Source organism: Bison bison, unplaced genomic scaffold, assembly GCF_000754665.1.
Source record: "Bison bison bison isolate TAMUID 2011002044 unplaced genomic scaffold, Bison_UMD1.0 scf7180017864517, whole genome shotgun sequence".
Classification (NCBI taxonomy): domain Eukaryota; kingdom Metazoa; phylum Chordata; class Mammalia; order Artiodactyla; family Bovidae; genus Bison; species Bison bison.
In genome coordinates, this window is record NW_011495070.1 from 6815141 (window position 1) to 6824451 (window position 9311).

Consider the following 9311-nt stretch of genomic DNA (forward strand, 5'->3'; position numbering starts at 1 on the left):
AAGTGAAAGAATGTAGGTACAAGAAACTACATTTTGTATGATTCCATTTATACAAAATGCCCAGAAAATGCAAAGCTATAGACAGAAAGTTAGTATATGCCTGGGCTGAGGTTCAGATGAACAGAGGTTGACAGTAAATGTGTGTGAAGAATCTTGAGTGATGGAAGTATTTTAAAACATGGGAATATATGGGGATAGTTGCACATGTAAAACAGTAAAATAATTGTATTAAAAATCAGAGGGAATTCCCTCATGGTCCAGTGGTTAGGACTTCATGTTCTCATCATGGAAGGCCCAGGATCAATCCCTGGTTGGGGAACTAAGACCTCACAAGCCACATGGTGTGGCCAAAAAAAAAAAAAAATCACTGAATTCCACACTTGAGTGAAATATGTGATACGTAAAATATGCCGCAACATAATTACTGAAAAAAAAAGAAAGATAACGTTTTGTAAACCAGCCTCCCCCCAAAACCCTATGTTTTCAAAAAGACTGAAATTATGTTTAAGTACACATAGGAATTTCTAGGAGGACAGCCACAATTTAGTGGTTAAACAATGCTATTGGGGGGAAAACTGGGAACTTTTTAATACACTATGTTTTTCTATATGGGGGACCATAATTTATTTAAAAATTATTTTAAAATATTTTTGCGAGATAGGAATATATAAAATGTAATGGAATTATAAGTATCATTTCCTTTGGTTAGTAAAACATTGCTTATATTCTTGTCTCTCTACATTTTTTTTAATTAAAAATGATTATACATTATTTTTACAAGAAAAATTGGGAAGAGCTTACTTTTAGTATATGTGCTCCTGAAGCAAGCACATGGGAATAACTTAATTTAAAATAAAAAACCAGGAAATATTCAAATAGCTTTTTAAAAAGTCACCTTTAGTAGAAATGTTTATTATATATGTGTGTGTGTGTATATATATATATTATACTTAAATCCTAAAGGAAATCAACCTTGAATATTCATTGGAAGGACTGATTCTGAAGCTGAAGCTCCAATCCTTTAGCCACCTGATGCAAAGAGTAGACTCATTGGAAAAGATCCTGATGCTGGGAAACATTGAGAACAAAAGAAGGGGGCGACAGAAGATGAGATTGCTGGATGGTATTATTGATTCAATGGACATGAGTTTGAGCAAACTCCAGGAAACTGTTAAGGACAGGGAAGCCTGGCATGCTGCAATCCATGGGGTCACAAAGAGTTGGACACAACTGAGCAAATGAACAACAGAAATATTTCATATATAATGGGAGATTATTTTAGCTTAACAAAGGAGCTTAGACACTTAGATAAAAAGAGGCAACAACAATTGGACTTTGAGCTTGGATGCTGTCCAGTGAAGCTGAAAAGTATTCTATTCTCATTTTTATTTACATCTACAAAATTACATAGAGGTGGGAGGAAAAAAAAGCACAAACCTTTGTGAGATTAGAGTTTTGGATGTGGACCCTCCCTTCTAAGATCACATTTGTAGCACATGTCTGATGGCAAAGAAGGCTGTGTGAAGCCTGATAAGAGTTGTACAGTTAAAGTGACGGTGGGAGATACGGGCCATATACAGAGAAAAACATAATTCAAAAAGACACACGCAAAAAAAAAAAAAAAAGACACATGCACCTCAGGGGTCATTGCAGCATTATTTACAACAGCCGGGGCATGGAAGCAACTTAAATGTTCATCAACAGAGGAAAGGAGGAAGAAGATGTGGTACATATATTTAGTGGGATATTCCTCAGCTATAAGAAGAAACAAAACTGGGTCATTTATAGAGATGTGGACGGACCTAGAGACTATCATACAGAGTGAAATGCATCTGAAAGAGAAAATCAAGTATTGTGTATTAACACATATATGTGAAATCTAGAAAAAATGAGACAAAAAAACTTATTTGCAAAGCGGAAATAAGGACACAGACATACAGAACAAACATATGAATACCAATGGGGAAAAGAGCGGGTGGGAGGGATTGGGAGATTGGGATTGATATATATACACTTTTGATACTATATATAAAATAGATAATTAATGAGAATGTACTGTATAGCACAGGGAACTCTACTCAATACTCTTTGGTGACCTAAATGGGAAATAAATCCAAAACAGAAAAGATAAGCATATGCTATATATATATGAATCATTTTGCTGTACAGTGACTAACACAACATTGTAAAGCAATTATCCTCCAATTTAAAAAATTACCCCTTACTACACAATCGGAGAAGGCAATGGCAAGCCACTCCAGTACTCTTGCCTAGAATATCCCATGGATGGAGGAGCCTGGTGGGCTACAGTCCTTGGGGTTGCTACGAGTCGGTCACGACTGAGCGACTTCACTTTCACTTTTCACTTTCACGAAATGGAGAAGGAAATGGCAACCCACTCCAGTGTTCTTGCCTGGAGTATCCCAGGGATGGCAGAGCCTGGTGGGCTGCTGTCTATGGGGTTGCACAGAGTCGGACACGACTGAAGCAACTTAGCAGCAGTAGCAACGCAATATTGTTGCTACTTTAGTCACTAAGTTGTGTCTGACTCTTTAGTGACCCCATGGACTTTAGCCCACCAGGCTTCTCTGTCCATGGGATTTCCCAGGCAAGAATACTAGAGTGGTAGCCATTTACTTATCCAGGGGATCTTTCTGACCAGAGGACTGAAACCATGTCTCCTGTTTGGCAGGTAGATTCTTTACCACTGAGCCATCTGTGAAGCCCAAAGCAGCTATACTCCAATAAAAATTAATTTTTATTAATTTTTTTTTAATTAATTTTTAAAAAGTGGCAGTGGGAGAGGAAAATCCTTGGGGAAAATTTACTGTAGGGAAGGGACAATGTAGCTGATGATCCAGACCTTTCCAAAGTACTTGAATCATTGGAGGTACATTGAATCATTGTACATTGGAGTACATTGAATCATTGGCTGGGGCACAGTGTAAGCTGAGGCATGAATTTCTCCCTCCCTAAATACTATGAAATGCCTTGCAGAGGGGAAAGTGTCTGCAAGTAATCAATCAGAAGCACCACATTGAGAAGATCACTTCTAAAAGTTCAGTTCAGTTCAGTCATTCAGTCGTGTCTGACTCTTTGTGACCCCCTGAACTGCAGCACACCAGGCTTCCCTGTCCATTACCAACATACTGAGCTTGCTCAAACTCGTGTCCATTCAGTCGGTGATGGCATCCAACCATCTCATCCTCTGTCGCCCTCTTCTCCTCCTACCTTCAATCTTTCCCAGCATCAGAGTCAGCTGGTGAGTCAGCTCTTCGCATCAGGTGGCCAAAGTATTGGAGCTTAGCTTCAGCATCGGTCATTCCAATGAATATTCAGAACTGATTTCCTTTAGGATGGACAGGTTGGATCTCCTTGCTGCCCAAGGAACTCTCAAGAGTCTCCTCCAATACCATGGTTCAAAGCATCAATTCTTCAGTGCTCAGTTTCTTTATGGTCCAATTCTCACATCCATATTTAACTACTGGAAAAACGATAGCTTTGATTAGACGGACCTTTATCAGCAAAGTAATGTCTCTGCTTTTTAATATGCTATCTAGGTTTGTCATAGCTTTTCTTTCAAGGAAAAAGCATTTTTTAATTTCATGGCTGCAGTCACCACCTGCTGTGATTTTGAAACCCAAGAAAACAAAGTCTGTCACTGTTTCCATTGTTTCCCCATCTATTTGCCATGAAGTGATGGGACCAGATGCCATGGTCTTAGTTTTTTGAATGTTTTGTTTTAAGCCAACTTTTTCTATCTCTTCTTTCACTTTCATCAAGAGGCTCTTTAGTTCCTCTTCACTTTCTCCCGTAAGGGTGTTGTCATCTGCATATCTGAGGTTATTGATATTTCTCCCAGCAATCTTGATTCCAGCTTGTGGTTCATCCAGCTCAGCATTTCACATAACGTAATACTATGCATATAAGTTAAATAAGCAGGGTGACAATATACAGCCTTGGCATACTCCTTTCCCAATTTGGAATCAATCTGTTGTTCCACATCCGGTTCTAACTGTTGCTTCTTGACTTGCAAACAGATGTCTCAGAAGGCAGGTAAGGTGGTCTGGTATTCCCATCTCTTTAAGAATTTTCCAGTTTGTTGGGATCCACACAGTCAAAGGTTTTGGTATAGTCAATAAGGCAGATGTTTTTCTGGAACTCTTTTGCTTTTTCTGTGATCTAGCAGATGTTGGCAATTTGATCTCTGGTTCCTCTGCCTTTTCTAAATCCAGCTTGAACATCTGGAAGTTCATGGTTCATGTATTTTGAAGCCTGGCTTGGAGAGTTTTGAGCATTACTTTGCTAGTGTGTAGCAAAGTGCCTGGAAGAAACACCAAACCCCAGCCATACTCGCAGACACCTATATCGGTAGTCATGGAAACGGAAAGCAGGGCACCAGAGCTAATAGAAACGTACCTTTGAATAGAAGTCTGTTGATTTTTGTCTGTTTTGATGTCTGTTTAGAACACTTCCTGCCATGCAGCAGGTACTCAACAATGACTTATGTAAAGATGATTGAATGAAAGAAGGAATGTATGAGTGAGCACCCAGCCAGGCCCTTGACTTGTGATTCTATCTGAGTTTCAGCACAATAGCTGTCCTGGCAGGGAGGCAAGGACCCTGGAGGCCAGTGAAGGGCAGGCAAGTTCTGGAATCAGCGATCTTTGAGAGAAGCGTGATTTCATCTAAAGGAAAGCTTTTTACTAGCTCATTCTAGCAAGTCAAGAGTGAGGGTGCCTTGTCATCCCACTGGTGCTCCGGAGTGGTTTAACTCCCTCCTTGCTCCTATGTGCCCTCCAAAAACCTTGACTCTTTCCCAAGAGAGGGACTTTTGACTTGGTTCTAGACAGAAGTAACCAGATTTAAGAAACAGAAATCATCTTTTGCATGGTCCAGTTGTAACCTTGCTTAGGGTTTTGGGGTTTTTTAACAGGGGAGTGGGGAGAGATGGAAAGAATATTAGAAAATACCTTTCAAATAATGATATCTCTTAAATGGGTCATAAGTTCAGCTCAGTTTAGTCCTTCAGTCCTGTCCGACTCTGCGACCCCACGAATTGCAGCACGCCAGGCCCCCTATCCATCACCAACTCCCGGAGTCTACTCAAACTCATGGCCATCAAGTCGGTGATGCCATTCAGCCATCTCATCCTCTGTCGTCCCCTTCTCCTCCTGCCCCCAATCCCTCCCAGCATCAGAGTCTTTTCCAATGAGTCAACTCTCTGAATGAGGTGGCCAAAGTACTGGAGTTTCAGCTTTAGCATCATTCCTTCCAAAGAAATCCCAGGGCTGATCTCCTTCAGAATGGACTGGTTGGATCTCCTTGCAGTCCAAGGGACTCTCAACAGTCTTCTCCAAAACCACAGTTCAAAAGCATCAATTCTTCGTCGCTCAGCTTTCTTCATAGTCCAACTATCACATTCATACATGATTACTAGAAAAAGCATAGCCTTGACTAGACAGACCTTTGTTGGCAAAGTATGTCTCTGCTTTTGAATATGCTATCTAGGTTAGTCATAACTTTCCTTCCCAGGAGTAAGCGTCTTTTAATTTCATAGCTGCAGTCACCATCTACAGTGATTTTGGAGCCCAGAAAAATAAAGTCTGACACTGTTTCTACTGTTTCCCCATCTATTTCCCATGAAATGATGGGACCAGATGCCATGATCTTCGTTTTCTGAATGTTGAGCTTTAAGCCAATTTTTTCACTCTCCTCTTTCACTCTCATCAAGAGGCTTTTTAGTTCCTCTTCACTTTCTGCCATAAGGGTGGTGTCATCTGCATATCTGAGGTTATTGATATTTCTCCTGGCAATCTTGATTCCAGCTTGTGCTTCTTCCAGCCCAGCGTTTCTCATGATGTGCTCTGTACATAAGTTAAATAAGCAGGGTGACAATATACAGCCTTGATGTACTCCTTTTCCTATTTGGAACCAGTCTACAATTTAATGGTTAGGCTGTAGATGTATGTATTATTCTCCTTGAAAAATTAAAATTAAATTCAAATCATCTAATAAAATGCCTTATTTTGTATTTCTCACTTCTGAACAAGGAAATGCCCAAGAATATCATAATTGTCTTATGTTCTATTGCCTTAAAATAAAGTGAAACTTTATGTGGTTGAAAAATAGTACAAAGCAGTCCAGATGGGTTAACTGAGACAAATAAAATATTTGACTAGTGGCAAAAATCATTGCCTGTAGGTACTAGTGTTCTGATTATGTAATACCTACGTTAATTTTTTCTTTTTTTTTTTGGTTCATGTGAAAGCATGGGAATGCTTTAGTCCTGAAGACAGCATTAACTGTGGAAAAAGACCAGAAAAGCAATGGTCCTGTCCAAACAAGTCCCTGCTCTGTGATGTCTAAGGTATATAACCTTATATCCACCTGGTTAGCGCTCTAAGTAGCACTGAAACTCATCTAGCCTACTGGGGCATACACCCTAATTAGAACAGTAGCAGTGCCCCCTACAGGAATAACCTGTATATCCCAAACATTTTATTTAATTAATTAAATAAAATTTATATACATATATGTAAATATATATATATATATATATAGGACTTCCCAGATGGTAGAATAGTAAAGAATCTGCCTGCCAAATGCAGGAGATGCAGGAGACTCAAACCCTGGGTTGAGATTGAATCCCTGGGATTCAATCCCTGGGTCGGGAAGATCCCCTGCTGAAGGAAACCCATGGACAGAGGAGACTGGTGGTCTATATCGTCCATGGGGTCGCCAAGAGTCGGACACGACTTAGCAAACTAAACAACTGCTCTGGACAATCTGGACCGTTTCTTTCCCTTCCAAGCTCAGGATGGCCCATTCCCAATTTCCTGTTGACAACAAAAAATGAGAATCTAGCCTTTAATCTGCAACAGCTATGGCTAAAGAGAAAAACTGTTCTTAAATTTCCAGTTGAGAGATTATGCAGAGGGGCATAATCACAGGTCTTTGATCACTCAGCAAATCACAGAACCTGTAACAGATTTCAGAAAGGAATCATAAGAAAGCACTCAGTCCTATTACTTGGGCAGGCTCAAAATGAAACTGGAATCATTTTCCAAATTTATTATAGGGCAAACAAGTAACAGACTTTTTTTTTTAACTTTTTCAACCAATTATGAAAGATGGTAAGCATGCAGTTTTCTTGGGATACTTTGGATAAGGCCTTAAATAAGCATGATTTGTTCTAAAGTCAGGTAGATCATTTGTTATCCCCATTCCACATTTTACATTTTTTAAAAAATAAAGCAGGAAATTGCTTCAATAAAATGCCTGGAAGAAAATCAAATATTTTCAAACCATTTCAAGGAAAGGAATTTTTGTAAAATTAAAACTTGCCAAGGGAGAAAAAAGCAAGTAATAGGTAATCCTTAAAATCTCAAAGAGGAAAACAAACAAAAAAAAAACCCCGCTATAATGCCTTTATCCATACCATCATGCACCATGATTCAACTCTCCTTCCACTGGGTCATTTATCATTCGTACCTGGACCCACACCAGGATTCTCTCTCACCTCCTACATGACAGGAATCCAAAGGAGGAGAGAAGACAACCTCTTGTCCGCCTCCTTTGGCTGAGGAGAGCATTTTGGCTGTCACTTGCAGCTCTGCTTCCAAGCCAAAAGGGACTGGGGAAGTGCCTAACTGGTTTTATCTTTTTAAAAAAAATTTTATTGTTATTTTTTGGCTATGCAGGGTGGCATGTGGGATCTTAGTTTCCTAACCAAGGATCAAACTTGTTCCCACCCCTCCACCTGGCATGGGAAGCATGGAGTCCTAGACACTGAAGTCCCTGGTTTTGTCTTATCTGAGAGTGGAGAATGTGATAGGGAAATGCAATTTATTCAGTTTTCTGTGTCTCCTACAGAGTTCCCTGGGACTCGTGTAGGGAGGCAGAAAAGGATTCCCTCTGTGACTTTTCCTAAGTTCTAAGATGTTTTAAGTAGGTGTCAATTACATTATAATTGAACGAATTCTCATTACTATACTTCTTTACCCTGTTAAAGAAATATAATATTCATTCTGCTTTAAAATGACAGCTGACTGAAGTCATTGTAGTGAATGATTAACTTTGAGTGGATGGTTTAAAATACTAGAAGGGTTTATATTCAATAAACTTACTGATAAATCTGTAAATATTCCCTCTTTCTTCTATCTGCTTCTACTTTCTTTGTATTAATTCTCACATCTTCCCTGATGGCACAGTGGTAAAGATTCCACCTGTCAATGCAGGAGACGTGGGTTAGATCCCTGGGTGGGAAAGATTCCCTGGAGAAGGAAATGGCAACCCACTGCAGTATTCTTGCCTGGGAAATCCCATGGGCAGAGAAGCCTTGCGGGGGGCTATAGTCCATGGGGTTGCAAAGAGTCAGACACAACTAAGGAACTTAAACAACAATTATACATTACAGACAACTTGCATTTTCCATTCAACATTATATTTTTGAGATTTATCCATGTTGATATATGTCATTTTATTTCTTTCACTTTCATTGCTATATTCTATTCACATTCTTCCCACCCACCTCAGTGCTTTTCTGCTTATACAAATGTATAATTCTCCATTTTTAAAATTCATTATTGATTAGAAGTTGAAATAATAGATCATAAATTTCAATGGCACTTAGTAGAAAATATTAAGAAGCCAGTGAAAGGAGATTTTGAGAACTTCAAGAACCACATTACAATGTATTCTTTCTTTGGAAAGAAATGTAAGGATTAATACTGTATTTGCATCAGATCAGATCAGTGGCTCCGTCATGTCCGACTCTTTGCAACCCCATGAATTGCAGCACACCAGGCCTCCCTGTCCATCACCAACTCCCAGAGTTCACTCAGACTCACGTCCATCAAGTCAGTGATGCCATCCAGCCGTCTCATCCTCTGTCGTCCCCTTCTCCTCTTGCCCCCAATCCCTCCCAGCATCAGACTCTTTTCCAATGAGTCATCTCTTTGCATGAGGTGGCCAAAGTACTGGAGTTTCAGCTTTAGCATCATTCCTTCCAAAGAAATCCCAGGGCTGATCTTCAGAATGGACTAGTTGGATCTCCTTGCAGTCCAAGGGACTCTCAAGAGTCTTCTCCAGCACCACAGTTCAAAGGCATCAATTCTTTGGCGCTCAGCCTTCTTCACAGTCCAACTCTCTCATCCATACATGACCACAGGAAAAACCATAGCCTTGACTAGACGAACCTTTGTTGGCAAAGTAATGTCTCTGCTTTTGAATATGCTATCTAGGTTGGACATAACTTTCCTTCCAAGGAGTAAGCGTCTTTTAATTTCATGGCTACAGTTACCATCTAC

At 39.8% G+C, this 9311-nt stretch overlaps 1 non-coding gene across 1 annotated transcript; it reads left to right on the top strand.

Moving 5' to 3' along the window:
* The first annotated feature begins 246 nt into the window (after nucleotides 1-246).
* On the top strand, nucleotides 247-319 carry TRNAE-CUC. The gene has a single exon. It is a non-coding gene; the product is annotated as a tRNA-Glu (tRNA).
* Nucleotides 320-9311: the final 8992 nt, after the last annotated feature.